This window comes from Triturus cristatus, chromosome 12, assembly GCF_964204655.1.
Source record: "Triturus cristatus chromosome 12, aTriCri1.1, whole genome shotgun sequence".
In the NCBI taxonomy this organism is placed as follows: domain Eukaryota; kingdom Metazoa; phylum Chordata; class Amphibia; order Caudata; family Salamandridae; genus Triturus; species Triturus cristatus.
In genome coordinates this window covers 148056271-148074610 of record NC_140595.1, presented here as the reverse complement: position 1 = coordinate 148074610, position 18340 = coordinate 148056271, and positions in this window count along the sequence as shown.

Here is an 18340-nt window from a genome sequence, read left to right as displayed (position 1 = left end):
GGTATTTACCGATTCGGTAAAACTAATTCACATGACTGGATGAAACAGCCAATCCGGTGCAACCTAACCCCACCCAACCAGGAAGTGGCCACACCCAGGCAGGTGCACACAATCAACAGACTCTGGAGAGGCTGGGAGTGCAGAGGAGAGGCAGGGAGGCAGTGCCTGATTGTGCAGCTCAAACATCACAATGTCCAGCCAGAGGACACAGAGAGATGGAGGGGAAAGGAGGAGGAAGCAGAAATTTAGCCCCAAGGACCTCCAGGTGCTAGTGGAGGAGGTGGTGAAGCAGCACCAGAAGCCGTTTGGGAGGCAGTCCCTGCAAGTGCTAGAGTCTGAGAAGCGCAATATATGGCTGGGAATCCAGGCGCAGGTCAATGCTGTTGGAGTGACCCCCAGGGACATTGAGGTTCTTAAAAAGCGCTGGTACGACCTGAGGATCGTCACCAAGAGGAAGATGGGGGAACTACAGAAGGAGGCCAGCCGGACAGGAGGTGGAATTAACAGGGCACCTGCCCTTACCGAACTGGAGGAGCTGGTGGAGGCCACAATAGAGCAGGAGAGTGTCGTGGGGCTTGGGGATGCCGACAGCTCTGCCAGAGCCGCCACCCAACAAGGTAAGACGAATGCACAGCAATTTTGCACCCCCTACCCCTATCCCACATCCCCCATTGTGAAATGAGTATCCCACTCCAGTCCATGTGTTAGTGCAGACAGGCAATGCATTATGGGAGATGTAGTCAGGGAAACCCCAACCATGAACAGAATGGCACAGAACAACAATGCATGGTACACACATTAGCCAAAAGCAGGCAGAGGACAATGTGAGAGTGTTACATAAATTTATTGTGATGCTTGCAATGCAGGCCCTCAGGTACACTGAGCTGATGTTGCATTTCTGTCCACAGATGTAACATCGCGCAGGACTGCACATGCTACAGGAGAGAGGGCACACCGGCAAGCCAGTTCAGCTCCGGCCAGCACAAGTCCTGGTCATAGATCATTGCCACAGCCAGCATCACCAGTACCACAGCCAGCATCACCAGTACCACAGCCAGCATCACCACTCATGCTTGAGTCACCGGCCACATCACCGCCTGCATTAGTGAGGTCGAGGAGGCGTGCTGCTGGCAGGTTGCGAGCGTTAGAGACCTCATCTGACGACAGCAGGGGCCCGGAGCCAAACACTGTGCCCCAGGATGGGAGCCATGCCACTGTGCCCTCCACCTCACAGGGAGCACACACGGGTGCAAGACGGCGCCGCAGGTCACGGGTGCAGAGTCCACCAGCACACGTTGACAGCCATGGGGTGTTCTCGGGGCTCGAGGGCAGCATGTTGAAAATACAGCGCCTACAAACAAAGGCAGTTATGTCAGTTCAGCGGCAAATGCGGGGACTGAAAGGCACATTTGACAACATGGATAGGAACATCAGCGCTATGGCGGTGGGGATGAGTGACATGGCAGCGGGCATGCGGGAGATGTCCCAGTCCATCAAGCTCTTGTGCAGCAAGTATGACGCAGACACAGCTGCACGGCGCCGGGAACGGCAGAGGAGAGACAGTCATACCAGGGCACTCAACTGGCTGGCAACTGCCACTTCACTACTCTGCCGCCGCTCTGTGGCTATGCAGGAGGGCCTGACACACTGCAGCAGCGATGTTTCTAGGGGGATGGTGCAGGTCACGAGTGCACTGGAAGTGCTATTGACAAGTCAGGCAGCCACAACTGGTGCAGGGGATGCTGCGGAAAGCATCGAAACCAGCAGCAGGAGCAGCATAACCCCCCCGGTCCCAGATACACGCAGGAGCAGCAGGCGGCATGGGGCTGGCACTAGTGAGGGGGCTCAATCCGTGGCATCCCACACTGTAGCGCGTGGCCGCATACATTAATGCAGCACGGCATGGCCAAAAATAATTGGGTGATGTAACCCTGGACTTGCTACTTGTCATCACGCATTGTTGCCAGAATGGCATATTCTTGGTGTTGTGGCGTAGTGCCGCATTATTAAACTACGTCATGTCATCCAACAACTGGCTGTGTCCCCTTACTTACTCAGAAATAGTTGCATGTGATCTCTGCCCGTCTCTCTCTCCCATCTGTTGCTGTTGGCACTCCAGCAGCGTTGGCCTCTGGCTGACCTGACTCATCCTCATTGTCCTCAAATTCTGTTACTTCCACCTCTGTACCTCTCTTTGTGGCAAGGTTGTGCAGCATTGCACAAGTGGCAATGATCTTGCAACAGATGATGGGTGTGTACTGGCGTGTGCCTCCGCTTTTGTGGAGGCAGCGGAACCTGCTTTTCAATAGTCCAAACGTGCGCTCCACCATGTTACGTGTAGTTTTGTGTGCCACGTTATATCGTCTCTCACTCTGGGTTGATGGGTGTAGGTAGGGAGTGAGGATGAATGACCGCACGGCATATGCACTGTCGCCTAGGTGAGTAAGAGAGTACCATCAATCACATGCCTCAATACACGATGATTTGCACTTCGTAGAATGGAGCGTCACTGTTACTTACCTAGCAGGTATCCTTCTCCAAATTCTCCTGCAAGCAGTCGTGTTTAGATCCCACTGTTCTGGAAGATGTAGGAGTCGTGGGTGCTCCCAGGAAACTTAGCTACGATATCTGTGATGATGTTCCCTGCATCGCAGATCACCTGCACGTTTATGGAGTGGGTGGACTTTCGGTTCCTGTAGATGTGCTCAGTGGCAGCTGGTGGGCAGATTGGAATGTGTGTGCCATCAATACAGCCTATGACATGTGGGAACTGTGCCATGTGATAGAAGTCTGTTTTGGTTTTCTGCAGTTCAGCCTGTGTGATTGGGAAGCTGATGTAGTGGTGCATTCTCTGCAATATGGCATCCAGGAACTTCCTGAAGAAACGGGACAGGCAACTCTGGGATACACCACCCACCGCAGCTATCACCACCTGGTAACTGCCAGATGCGAGGAGATGTAGGCTGCAGAGCACCTGCACATGTGGTGGTATGGCATGCGCCCTTCTTGTTGGCTGGTCCAGGAGTGAGTGCAGGTCCCTTATCAGGTCCATGATGGTTTGGGGGTGTAGCCTGTACCTTTCATGTATCTCATCCTCAGTCAGTTGGAATAGTGTGATACGCTGTCTGTAAATGCGTTCCTCCCGTCTCCAAATCCTCAGTCCTGCTGCCTATAGACGTAGGCGCCTTGCAATGACATACAGAGCGGCCATGTTGTCCATGCTGTTGCATTTTGGGATTGCTTATATGCACTGTTGATGCTTACCACCTGCTTTCAATCTGTGTTAATTACCGACTCTTAATTACCGAATTTCATGGATTTCTTAATTACCGAATTTACCTACATGTCTTTTCTCTTTTTACCACTTCTTATTTACCGATTCGGTAAATATGTATTCGGTAAATATGAATCGGTATTTACCGATTCATATTTACCGAAAACTGGTTTTTGGCCTCCTACATCTCACTTGACTAAATACCGGTCGGTAACGGGATATTTACCGAATTTCGGCCGTTACCGACCGGTATTTAGCTACCTACATGAGGCCCTTAGTGAGGTAGGCTTTAGGGCATAAACTGTTTCAAAGTAGTATGCACTATGCTTGTAGTGTTTTAACCATCGTCACACTTGTGCTTCATGGCTATAGTTTCTTAGTCAGTTTTTATATAAAATGTGTTTTTACAGTAATAGAATAGTGTGAATTTGAAAGTTATTAATATACTTTTATTTGTGATTCTTTTTTACAGATACTGTTTTTCGACGTTAAAATAGAGAAATCATGCCTGAAAGAAAAAGAAAAAGAAAAGAACAGAGACAGGAGAATTACTTGAAGAAAAGTCAACCACAAGTATTGATTGTACAAGATAATGTGGCTAAAAAGAAAAAATCTTCTGGTAAGATCACAAAGCAATTTATTAAAAATGTTTGTAGGAGGAAACAGAATGTACAGAACGCTGAATCCACTGTGAATGTTTTAACTAGAAAAAAAAATCAAAATAAGAGGAAAAGCAAAAAAAAAAATATTCAGTCAAAGGAGACAAAGTGTGCTAAAAGAAGGCAAAAATAGTCTAAGGAATTACGAAAAAAAATATTTTACAAGAGAGTAGTACATAATTTGCTGAAAGATGTGAAGAAATATAAAAAGAGAGCTCTATTTTATAAAAAGAAGAAGCATATTGAAAACATTGTTGAAAAGGCTTTTGAAGTAAAAAGGAAACTATTCATTTTAGTATTAAACAGAATTCGATCACTAGATAAACCAATCAATTAAATGAAGGCCAAAAGTAGGAGGAAAAGAGTAATTAATAGAAAAAAAAAATTATATTTTTTTGGGAGAATGGAAACACAGTTCCAGTACAGAGCCTTTCTTTAATGAAGAGAGTAATTTACAGAGCAAAAAATTTGTGTTTGCAGTTGACACCAGTGGTAGAGGTTACGAAGTTAGAGATGGTTGTCCAATTGAGAAAGAGAAAATGGTTGAAAGAAATGCAGAAGAAGGGATAGCTGATGAAGTTCTAGGGAGATGTCCTAAACACCCTGTGTATACATGTGATTGCAGTAGTATTTGTAGTGTACGACAGGAATCTATTGATAAATTATGTAGTTTTTTACGAGCATATACTAAAAAAAGTGTTAAATAAAAGATTACGGTGTTGCAAGGACTAGACCCTTGCAGAGTGAGAAAAAATACTGGTTTGCAAGGTCATTCTCTGGCTTGTCTTTCTAGGAAAGTTTGTGAAAGTGTTTTTCACCATTTCAGGATGCTGGCAGTACATCATACTCAAATGCGGAAGTTAGTGAGGAGATTGTATTATGCGAAAAGTCCAGCACTAAAGTTAAATGAGTTGAACAGTGCTCTTTTACGTGGCTCAGTATCAGATGTGAAGAAGGTTTGTGAGGATATTGAGTTTTGTTACTTTGGTCCTCAGCAAGAGAGTGGAGAACCTGTGACATTAGTAGAAGAAAATATTGAAGACAATGTAGAACCTGTGATTACAAAAAATGTTGAGGATGAAATCACAAAGTTTAAGGTAATTTCAGGTGAAAGACCAAATGTTTCTTGTATTTGTTGTCGGCGAACTCACTATAAAAATCAGACTAGGGGTGTCAATCTGTATTTAAAAAGTGAATTAGAAGATAATGATAAGTGGATGGAATTTGCAACTTATTTGCTGGTAGAGGATTGTTTTGATTTGGGATCTGAGCAGCGTATTTGCAAATATTGTTATAACAAATTAGATGAGAATAAAATGCCTGCTAGAGCAGTTCATAATAATCTAGAGTTGGTTGCTATTACTCCCGAGCTGATAGATTTAAATACGTATGAGTCTATTCTCATTCAATGTGTTCACCCGTTTCAAGCTGTTGTTCGTATGGAGCCTAAAACAGGTAAATTACCTCATCAGAGTTGCAAAGAGTATTGAAAGGAAGAGTTGTGTATTTACAGTTAGACTTAAGGGAAAATATTGAAACTATTGGTGTAGACCATGCAGAAAATGAGCCACTAGTCATTCTAGTTAATGGTGTTCCTACTAAGAATAAGAAAATCTGGCAAGAGTTAGTGGATGTTAGAAAAGTGCAAAAGGCATCATTGTATCTGTTAAAAAATAATGAGTACTATAGAAATGTGTTTGTAGGAGAAGAATAGATTTAGCAGAAGATACTGAAGCATTAAGTGGACAAATGGAAAAAGTGGACATGTCCAGATGTGAAGAAATCTATGAACATTACAGTGTACATCCACTTCATTCCAAAGAGGTGATGGGGAATATGATTTGGTTGTTCCAAATGAAAAAAGCAACAGGAAGTCCTGTGAGTGTATGGGAAGAGAGTTTGGAAGCTCGTTGTTTCCCGCAGTTGTTTCCAACAGGAAAAGGTGGACCATATGATGAACGTCCTGTGCAGATTCCTGCATCTGAATATCGGACAACAAGATTATATGCAGAAGATCCAAGATTTCGACAATGTATCCATTATATGTTTCATCTTCTGTTTGAAAGTGACTTGTCTGGACTTTCATATGCAGTAAATCACATTTTAAAAACTGGAATGCATCTGCAAAATGTAACTGCTAAGGATTTTATGGATAAAGTGCATCAGAGAGATGATCATTTAGAATCTCAGTTGATTCATCTGATGGCATGTCAGCGAGGGTCTAATGAATATTGGTACCGTCGTCACGGAGAGCTGAAATGTATGCTGAGTATGCTTGGGATGATTTACTTGAATTTCTTCGAGAGGCAAATTGCAATATAAAAAATATTGAATACAAGACACCTGGAGAATTGTGCTCATTGGATCCTGTTAATGTATGCAGATATTTCAAACATAGATTTGAAGCTAAGATGTCTTTCATCTGCAATAAATCATTAAACGTGATATCTTTAGAGATAAGTTATAGATAGGAATTAGCATTTACAAAAACTGTGAAATTCACTGAAAAACCTATAGGTTTCATGCACGTTATAGTTAGGAATTGGCATTTAAAAAAACCTTTGAAATTCACATTAAAAACCATAGGTTTCAGGGGCATTACAGTTAGGAATTGGCATTTAAAAAACCTTAGAAATTCACTGAAAAAACATAGGTTTCAGGGGCGTTATAGTTAGCTGGACGTTTCCCTCGTACAAAACAATTGAACTTCCCCCGTTATAGTTAGTTCAGCTAACTATAACTCGCGCCCCCGCAATGCACTGCTGATGACGTCACATATTATATCACTCATGACATGGTCAGTGACATCACTGATGACATCACTGATTACATCTCAAATGACATCACTGATGACATCACTGATGACGTCATCCATGTGATAAATTAGTGCATCTTCTCACGCCCTAATATGACCTTTGATACACCGACTCAAAATTTCAGATGGCCATTTTGAAAACCATAGATACTCTAATACCAATTACTACATACCCACTCATTGACTCTTAGGTCTACATACACCTCCACTCACTCACCTGTACAGTCACTCATACTTACAGTCACTCAGTCCAGGACTATCATATGCATTTATACACCTATATAGACACTCACACACCGCCAATCATCCATTGAGGTACTGACACACCTAGTCAGTCATGCAAATAATTAATCACAGTCCAATTTACTCACCTATACAGTTAAACACACTCAAGTTCACTTTCTCATAAAAATACTACCACATTCTGACGCTCTTCTACAATTACTGATACAAGCACACACTCATCCATACAGCCACTCTCGCAATCACACACTCTCACATATAGACAGTTATATACTCTTACACACATACACACTGCGTTTCACATATGTAGTTACTGACACATGTACAACTGAGATATACATTCAATCACTAACACACCCATACATACACTCACCCAACCATACAGTCCATCACAGTTGCACTCTTAAAACCATGCAACCATAGCATCACCCACTCACACATCTCTGCACAGAGTCAAACACACCCTACCCACACAAACACTCAGGCACCCATACAGATACTCAGACAACCAATCAATAACCCATATAGACACTCATATAGCTATTCACAAAACCATGCAGCCACTTATACACCAACACACAGACACATACAGACATTCACACAGTTTAGTCACTAGTCTGCAGTAAGATACATTTAATGACTCACTTATAGAGTCAGTTAATCACCTAGAAAATCATCCATTCACACACTTCTACACCCACTCATTCTTGAACAGGCCTTTCCCTATATATATTAAACATGTTAAAACTTTACAGATCATCAGTGATGTCATTTGAGATGTCATCAGTGATGTCATCAGTGATGTCACTGACCATGTCATGAGTGATGTAATATGTGACGTCATCAGCAGTGCATTGCGGGGGTGCAAGTTATAGTTAGCTGAACTAACTATAACGGGGGAATTTCAATGGTTGTGTACGAGGGAAATGTCCAGCTAACTATAACGCCCCTGAAACCTATGGTTTTTTCAGTGAAAATATATATATAATTTAACAATATACTGTGAACTGAATTAGTCCTTCATCACTGGCCATGATAATTGCTACTCCAATTAAACCATTTGCGGTTGTATTTGAATGTGCTTTGTGCTTGTGGCTAAGTTGATGAGCACTGAGGAAGGCTAAATGCTGAAATGCATTTGCTCTAATAAATACCTTTGAAAACGTCCTGGGAGTGCTCCGCATTTTGGTAGCTGGAATCATTTACGTGATTTCACCCTCAGCAGGTTGTATTTCACAACTTGGTCACCTGGACTGACATTGTAATAACTAGATCTTTGAGCTGGTCCAGTTTAGCTTCCAATATGTTAAAACAATTACTCTTATCCGGGATAGTAATAATATCCTTGATAGGCAAGGCTTGATTCTTCTCTGTTGTTGGATCCTGTTGGACTGGAGTTTCATCCTCCAGCTGTAGTATGTCAAAGCGAATATGACATGGAACATTTGTAATTATTTTTATCTTAGGATATGAAGAACACCCAGTGACTGCCTTTCCCTCAAGGCTGCTCGCTTTGTCTTTATCTTCACAAGCGACCATACTATCAGAAAGTTCCAGGATTCCATTTGGATCTATACTTGTCATTTGTGGGTCAGCGGTTACATTTGATTGGTTGCAGCTTTTTATTCTCCTAAACATGGCAGGGGCCTTTGGTGGATAACACTTACCCTTATTCTCATTTGGACGTAAAAGATGTTCCACTTCCTCAATTAAATGGTCGATGTCTGCCAATGCTTGCAGTTTTGGTGGGGGCACTTCCTTCACCTTCCCTATCCTCCTTGTGTTTTTTTTGGTAAGGTTTTGCTTTTAGCTACCTCACCGGCCTTACGTTTGCATGTTAGAACCAAGGGCTTAAGTTATAAAGAAAAGGAAGAAGGCACAAGGGATAGTGCAGCATGTTTTCATGGTTAATTATTTACTAGCACCCATCAAGGTTTAAAAAAGGATTGCCCACTCTCAGTCCACTTAGTCCACTCTTATTTTGGACAACAAGGACACACACAAAAACCACCTTCTCTCCCTTCAGGCCAACAATAATAATTGGGGGCCAAATTCCGTTCAACACAATCAGTAATGGCAAAAAAGTTTAAGAGTACCTTATGAATTGTGGTGTTTAAAGATGGAGTCCAGACTCTCCCCTATGCTGATGGTCGTCCTCCGTACCTTGGTATCCCTTGGATCACAGACATTAGAGGGAGGGCCCAGCACAGCCTCTTCCGGGCTCTGACAGGCTTAGATGGGCCTGCCCTTGGCCTGAGTGCACCCGCGCTACGGGAGAGAGGAGCCGATCTTATGGTGTCGGGAGGGTGGCGTCACCTCTCGCACCGTGTGTGCAGCCTGCTGGGGGACCGAGTCCCACCCCAGCCAGGAAGAAGCCACAGAAGGTTGGTGCTGTCGGGGCCTCAGACGGCCCTTCAAAGAGTCCCCCAGATATTATCTGTATTCAGGAAACATGTGAGGTGGGACCTATATATCTAAATGGCTATTGGTCATATCACACTCCAGCACCCCTTCAAGAATAGGAAGGGCAAAGGGAGGATTACTGACATTAATAGCCAATACTATTTCTTTTGAAATCTTAACATTTCGGAATGATTCTCCCTATATTCACACCTTGTTATGTAATGGGCAAACAAGAGGAGACATAATGATAATAAATTGTTATAATAACAACTTTAAAAATCCATCTTCAATGGCAGAAGAACTTGGGAGGACAATTGGTGACCTTGTGCATCTTTATCCCAAACCTCTTAAAATTATATGGGTTGGTGATTTCAACAGTAAAGGTTGTGTGACTCCCCGCTCTGTGGAGTAACTGACTATAATGGAGATCCTATTACTCATTATAGCCATACTAATGATAGTAATGTGCACAATAGGCTCTTTATGATTAGGAACTTAGAAATAAGAAATAGGATAAATCCGCAGTCTGGATTTATGGACTGTACTTTTCAAACTGCAGCCCGAGGCTCAACAATCGACTTCATAATTACTTTGGTTGATCTGTTAGATAGCGTAAAAAGTATACAGATCAAGCCGACGGTCTTTAGCGATCATGTCCCTCTCCTTTGTAACTTGCATTGAAAGGTATAAAAAGGTGGCAGAGGACACGGCCCCAAAACCAATTTTAGCAAGAAAAATTGGTCACATTCTCAAATGGGATAAAGTAGAACCTGAAAAGCTCCTCACAACAATACTTTCCACGACTAACAATTATTTTCGGATGTGCTTGGATGAGCCGGCTAATTGTAAGCAGGTGGCGGGGGCTTTTGGGGAAATTCTTTTAGGAATCAGGCAGCAAATAACCCATGCACCTTTTAAAAAAAAACGCCCATCAATCCATTGGTTTGACAAAAATTGCTCTCTGGCATTGGCTAATCTCTGTAAAACTGTGAAGAAGAGCCCTAGAGATAATGCTCCCATTCGAAATCAACGCCTAAATTATAAAAAAGCTAGAGATATTAGGAAGAAACAACTTAGAAAGGAAGCATAGGCAAATTTGAGAACTGCCTCAGCAAGAAATGATAGTAAAGAATTCTGGAAAGTGGTTAACACCCCATTTCTTGATGAAGTGGGAGAACCTTAATTAGATGTATATATTGAGGAAGATATTTGGGTTTTACATTTTGAGAAGATAAAAAAACAATAATAGTAACTCTTCGTTTATAGCGTGGAGTCCCCTAGAAGATTACCCAAATCTCTCTTTTGAATTAGAGGAAATAGAGTTTGCTCTCTCGCAAACATCTTCTTTGAAAGCTGCTGGCCCAGATGGGGTCCCTGCCAATATTTTTCTTTAAAACAAATTAATATGGGCTTCACTGCTGTTGAACGTTTTCAATGCAATAGCGAAAACAGGTCTGTTGCCCTCATGGAAACAATCTTTAATTATTCCTGTTTTCACGAAGAGGGATGGCCATAATCCAAAAAAGTATAGACCAATTTCCCCAATTAATTGTACAGACAAATTAATGGGTCGGCTACTGTTGAAGAGGCTGGAAGAGTGAGTAATGGAAAAAAGTCCCTTACTGTGGTTCAATATGGCTTTAGAAAGGGAAAGGGCTCAATAGGCCAATGTTTCAATTTAACACTGCTGGACGCAAAATCTTCAACAGCAAAGAAGGACCAACTATGTATGGCCTTCATGCATTTGTCTGCAGCTTTTGCTTGTGTGGCACACAGTAAATTATGGTCCATTATGGAAGATACGGGAGTGGAGCCTGCAATAATTATGTTTAGAAGACAACTATCTACAGGAGCTACAGCTTAAGTTCAATATGGGAAACAGGGGGATTTGTTTTTTTGTTGAGATTATATAACGCGAACTAGACCCGAAGATGTCAAGTATCAGAGCACTTTACTGGAGCACCAGTTTCGTTATAGATGGACACATTCTTTTTTGTTAGGCACAGGGAGATTAGGTGATTTGCCCAGAATCACTCGATGTTGAGTATCGTTGCAGAGACTCGAACCCAGTTCCCCAGCTTCGAGGTTGAGGTCAACCACTCTAGCCTTAAGGCTACATCCTCAATGTTGTTGTGAATGTTCAAAACCTTTCAATATAGAAAAAGGTGTAAGACAGTGATGTGTCCTTGCACGCTTTTTATTTGCTCCTTATACCAACAAGCTAAATGAGGTCCTGATGGAAACCAGAATGGATACCCCTATCGTGGAATCTCTCAGGCTCCAAGTTCTCTCTATGCGGATGACCCAGTTTTATTAGCCAGAACACCAATGGCCTTGCAGAATCTCATAGAGAGGTATACCTCATTTATGGCAGATTTAGATTTATATGTAAATGAAGCAAAAACCTCTGTAATGATTGGTGATGAATCCAGGAAGTGGGTGAAATTTTCAATAGGGCAATAAAGAATAGATTGGGTGGAGACCTTTATGTACCTTGGAGTTCTCTTTGATTCCACATTAAACTGGAAGGACTTGATAGCAAATAGAGCAAACATTATGGAGGAAAGCATAGCTGCAATATTTATTTTTGAAAAAAAGCTAGGTTCTAAATCAGTTCAAGAAATAGTAAAAATCTACCTAGCTAAAGCCGTATCCATTGCAACCTATGGGGCAGCAATCTGGTGTATGGAGGATATCTCCATATTGCAAGGCATAGAGAATGTTTTCTGTAAGAGGTTAATCTCAGTGCCACGCTCTTGCTCCAATTATGGCAGAATTGGGGCTACCGTATGTTACTGGCACCATTAGACTGGCCCCCTTACTGTTGTGGCTCTCAATATCGAAAATAGATTCAGTTGAATTAAATCAATCAGTATTAAAAGAAATACTGAATTAGAGCATGTGATTAGAATCTCATGGGTGCGGTCTGTCCCCTCGACTCTAATTTCTTTAGGGTTAGAAAAACTCTTTGATACCCCAAGTTTATGTGGCAAATTTTCAAGATCGAAACTCAAGGAGATTATTTTGGTAAAAGCACTGGTGATAGGAGGGAGAGCAGTAAGGAGAAAATACAACAAGGGCATATCTGGAACTGCCCTATGTGATGTATGGCTCTAGCTCCTATTTGTCATTTGTTGAGAATCTGCAGAATAGTTTTATCTTAACTAGGTTTTGTTTAAATTATATTCCACTTATGTTGGGCTAACCTGCAAACTTGTTTTCTTTTACTCAGCTCCCTTTATGCCCATGTGATGGAAACTCCACACAAACAACTTGCACTCTTTTCTGCTCTTTCTATATCCAGGAAACAAAAAGGTTTATCGCTCCACTCTTACCAAAATGTTGCCGGACTCATCACTGTGCAGCCTTAACACTCATTAAACAATGGGAAACCCCATGTATGCTATGTAACTGCATCCTTTTGGGGGGCTGCTCTAAAGAAACGGGAGTTATTGCAATAAGCTTTAAAATGTAAAATAGTTTTAAAAATATGTGATCAATTGATGAAGATGAAATTTTAAACGAATTGCATATTGTATTTTAAATTTAAAGAATTGGATATTTAGACATTGCATTATTGTTTGGATAATTTTTATTGGACAAAAATATTTTAAATGTTATGATTAATTATGTATTACTAAGGATGATTTTAACTGCCTTTTATATGTACTTTTATGTATTTTAATTAATACGAATAAAGCTGATGATGATGATGGCCCTGCAATTGTAATCGTGGCCTAAGAAGTGGGCACATGATGCAGAAAACAAAAGTTAAATAATAATCATTTGTATGGTGACCAGTGCCATTCAGATTTAAAACTACCACATGCAAGCTGAGGATGTTAAGATGAGATAAATGTATAGCACATCATGGATCTTCGCTGGCTTCGTTCTCAAGGGAGAGACATATGTTTTGCCTTAATCTCCACATTGCCATCAGATAACGGGTTAGTGCAAAAATCTGCAATTTACTGGTGTCTGATCTTAGTATCCTTAGGGCCTCTCTGTGCTTTCTGACACCCATATCCCGGCTTAGTGGAAGAATCCAGCAGAGCCTACCACTCATAGAGGCTGGGCAGAAGAACCTGACATGCTCAGTGGTTTCTTTAGAGGTGCAACAGGCCGAGTGCCACCAGTCCCCCGTCCCTTGGTGTTTCTGCCCACTTGGCAGTAAATGAGTGGAGAGGCAAGGTGCTATAGCCAAATTTCAGGTACAGACGTCTAGCTAATGGTGGCTCTATCTCATCTCACGGCCAATGTTCTGGGGCAGCCCAACCCCTGGAGAACACTAGGAGTACAACGAAGGGTGACAGTCCAGCTCATCCAGGCATGTAGTGGGCCAGGATGGCGGTTCTTCCTCACATCCCTACAATGCCTTAAGATGCCCAACAGTCAGGGAGCATCTGGCAGTAGGGCAACAAGCAGAAAAGCAATCCAGTGAAAGCAGAGAAACAGCATAAGAGCAGTCCAAAGGAGTCCGTTGCGCAGCACAGAAGTCCTTCTGTTAGAGGTTCAGTCTCAGTCCCAGATGTTCTCTGAAATCATATATTAATAGGGGAGGGGGCCATGTGGCCCCCCTCCTGGAGCACTTGAGGGCCCTGGGGGCCGCCACCCCCCAGGGCCGGCTCCTACAGTGTCCTGGGGTGCCCACCCCAGGACACTGTTGTTTGCTATGAGAGGGAGAGAGTCTCCCACCCTCCCATAGCAAACTTCGTTAGGATTTTGAAAGAGAGAGCAGGTCCTGCTCTCTCTTTCAAAATCCAAACGATATTGCTTTTCCACATGGGGAGCTGTATGTCAGCAGCTCCCCATGTGGAAAAGCAATGCCGGCTCCCAAAGGACGCGGGGAGTTGGCTGTGACCGTGGGGGCGTTGGGGCTCCCCCACGGTCTTCAACGTATTTTTATAAGCCCCGGGGGATGGGGATGATAAATATTAGTGATAGGGGCTACTTTTTTTTTACGGTAAAATTAGGAGTCGCGCATCCTAACGCGTTGGTTGCACGGTTCCTCGCGCATTGAGTGCGCGGTTCCTAACGCGTTGGGTGCGCGGAACCAAGGAAAAAAACTGCAATTTTTGGGAGATAAACATCTAGCTTAAGTGTTTTGTTCTTAAGTGGCACTAAAAAGAGTCATTGTGTTCATTGAGAGTTTTTGGTACTTATAAGTAAGTACCTATACAGAGTCTAAACTTGTTGAGGAAGACTCTGTTTCCTTCATCAGTAAAGTGTACTCCATCTCTCCTATACATCTCTTGCATATGAAAGCGCAGGTTGTTATTGTAAATGGACCCCATTCTATAGTCTCGGAGAAAAGCAGAAACAGATTTATTCACATGTTTCCTAGCTTTCTCAATCTGTGGACAAAAATGATTGGACCAGTTCCACTTCTGCCTTTGGCATATGTTAGAATACACAAAGGCAGTTTTGGGAAAAAGTGAAAACAATTCTGCAAAGGTGTCCTTCATAAGCATTTCCAGACCTACCCCAGTCAAAGTGCCTAGGTCATTGCCACCACAGTGCACTATTATGAGGTCAGGGTGTTGGATATGCATAAAGGATTTTACCAATGGCATCAATTGTCCAATCCATTTAATGTCTACATTTGGCAAACCTAGGTCTTTGTGAATACCTATGTTTTCTGCATAACTTTGGCTCCAGAAAATACAGCTGTGTCCCACAATCAACACTCTAAGCATCTTGAAGGGAGGTCTGGATGCACTAAGATGGTCTCTGTAAATGAAATGGCAGTTTGAAAAGTAAGATTTTTCTAAAATGGTGGCTAAGATGCAGTTTTAAAAAAGACAAGAAATAATTGGTTGTTTGACAACCTTCTACACTGAAAGGTAGGGTGCATGTTTCTGTTTTTTAAACGCATGATTCTTATTGGTTAACAAAAAGTGCGTGAAAGGAACATTATATATGATAAGCTGACATGTTGAAAAGTCAAGCACACTTGCTGTTTTGATTAGCAACATTGTGTGCTGAACTTTTGACCTGTGTGCTCAGTACAGTGTTCCATGACCTGTTGCTATGGTAACAGGCAGAAGGCAGAATGGGGGTAGTGTTCAAATGTATGTCATTTGTAAAGGGTTGAAATGTTTAACCAATAGAAATGTGTGTTTGCTTTTGAATTTATGTGGGAAGGAATGTGATTTGATGTTTACATGTATATGTGTGGAAATGAGAGGGAAACTTTGCCATTCTTTGGTTTTGCTGACAGGTGCACAGTGCAGAGATTCTGTATAAGAAAATCTGCTGTGTGACTGATATGTGGTGTGTGACTGATATACTTCTTAATCTACAAAACAACTTGAAAGGTGAGTTATTTAATTGTGAGAGGATGTATGTAGACTATTTTGATTTTAATCAGACTAATGTATTTCTCCTGCTAAAGTGTAGGGAGTACTTTTTTTGTCTACAATCTTATTGACAGTGTGTGTGTGCATGTAGAAACCATTCTGTGATAAGCATTTGTGTTCTTCATGTGTTTGCAGACAGATAACGGTGCTGTTTTTATATTTTATTACAATTAGAAATCAGTCATAGTTTATGAATTTGCAAAATGAGTCATGTTTGAACACTAAAATGTAGTACTCGTAGATTAGGAAATGTGTTTTGGTAAACTCCTTTGGATAGCGTTGTTTGTCTAGAATCACACTATGAGTCTGTGTGCATTTGGGAACCACTGTGAGAGAAGCATTTGGTAACATCATGTATTTGCTGACACATAACTGTTTTAAAACCTGTCATGTTGTCAAGTTTTATTAGGATTGGAAGCCAGTGTTTGCTTATGGATTGATAAAATGAGTCAGGCTTTGACACTAAAGTGCAGTACTTAAATATGTAGATTGTGTACAGTACTCTTACGCCTTCTACACTACTGAATGAGTTTTGGTAAACTCCTATGATAGTGTTTCTTGCCTAAAATCACACTGTGAGTCTGTGTGCATTTGGGTAAGGATTGTGAGACAAGGATTTGGTAACATCGTGTATTTGCTGACAGATAACTGTTTTAAAACCTGTCTTGTTGTCAAGTTTTAGTAGCGTTAGAAGCCAGTCATTGCTTATGCTTTGATAAAATGAGTTAGGCTTTGACACTAAAGTGCAGTACTTAAATATGTAGATTATGTGCAGTCCCCTTACCCCTTGCACAGTAGTGAATGAGTTTTGGTAAACTCCTAGGGATAGTGTTGCTTGTCTACAATCACACAGTCAGAGTCTGTGTGCATTTGGGAACCACTGTGAGAGAAGCATTTGTTAACATCATATATTTGCTGACAAATAACTGTTTTAAAACCTGTCATGTTATCAAGTTTTAGTAGCATTAGAAGCCAGTGTTTGCTTATGGATTGATAAAATGAGTCAGGCTTTGACACTAAAGTGCAGTACTTAAATATGTAGATTGTGTACAGTACTCTTATGCCTTCCACAGTAGTGAATGAGTTTTGGTAAACTCCTAGAGAAAATGTTGCTCATCTATAATCACACTGTGAGTCTGAGTGCATTTGGGAACCACTGTGAGTGAAGCATTTGGGTACTTCATATGTTTGAATATCCATAACTGCTTAAAAACGTTCCTGTTCTCAAGTTTTGTTAGAATTAGAAGGCAGTTATTGTTTATGTAATCACCCAGGAAGTGTCCTTGCAATACTGTAAACATTCAGTTAATATTCACGTAGTAACTAAGTGAGGCAGGCCTTAGCACATGCATTGATTCAAATGCTTATCCACTATGCATGCAGTCCTCTAACCATCTACACAGTTCTCTTTCCCACCTTTAATTCCACAGTCAGTATTCATACACTTCAAGCAAACACTCTGTTACTCCCCATGTACTCCTCTAGTGACCCATTCAGTAGCATATACTAAACCATTCACTGCACTGAAAGGCAACCACTTATAAATTCACCCAGGGAGTCTCCTTGCAGCGCTTTAATCATTCAGTCAGTATCCAAGTACTCATGCAGTGAGCCAGCCCTTAGCACATGAATTGCTTCAAACGTCTATCCAGTATGCATGCAGTCTTCTAACCACCTACACACTTGTCTTTCACATCTTTAATTCCCCACTCAGTATACATATAGTGCAGCAAGCATCCTATCACTCCCCTTGTACTTCTCCAATGACCCATTCAGCGCCATGTACTAATCCATTCAGTGCGCCAAAACCCAAACATTTATAAACTCACCCAGGCACTCTCTTTGCAGTACTCTATTCATTCAGTCAGTACCCAAGTACTCATGCAGTGAACCAGGCCTTAGTACATGAATTGCTTCAAATGCCTATCCACTATGCATGCAGTCCTCTAACTACCTACACACTTGTGTTTTACACCTTCAATTCCCTAGTCAGTATTCACACACTTCTAGCAAATACTCTGTCACTCCTCTTGGAGTTCTCTAGTGACCCATTCAACACAATGGAGTAATCCATTCACTGTGCCAAAACCCAAACACTTATAAACTCACCTAGGCATTCTTCTTGCAGTACTCTAATCATTTAATCAGTATCCAAATAGTATTGGAGTGAGACAGGCCTTAACGTATGAATGGATTGAAACATGTGTCCAGTATGCATGTAGGTCTCTAATCACCTTCACACTTGTCTTTCACACCATCAATAATCATGTCAGTATTCATACACTTCTAGGAAATACCCTGTCACACACCCAGTTTGCTTCCTAATAGTATTGTAATCATTCAGTCAGTTAGCATGTACTCTTTTAGGGCCCTAATGTAGGTAAATATATTTTACCGATTCATAAATACCGAACTTTACCGAATCGGTATTTATGAATCGGTAAGATATATGTAGGTAATCATTCGGTAATAATTACCGATTCGGTAACATTCGGTATTCAAGAATCGGTATTTACCGAATCGGTATTTACCGATTCGTTATTTACCGATTCGGTAAATACCGAATCGGTATTTACCGATTCGGTAA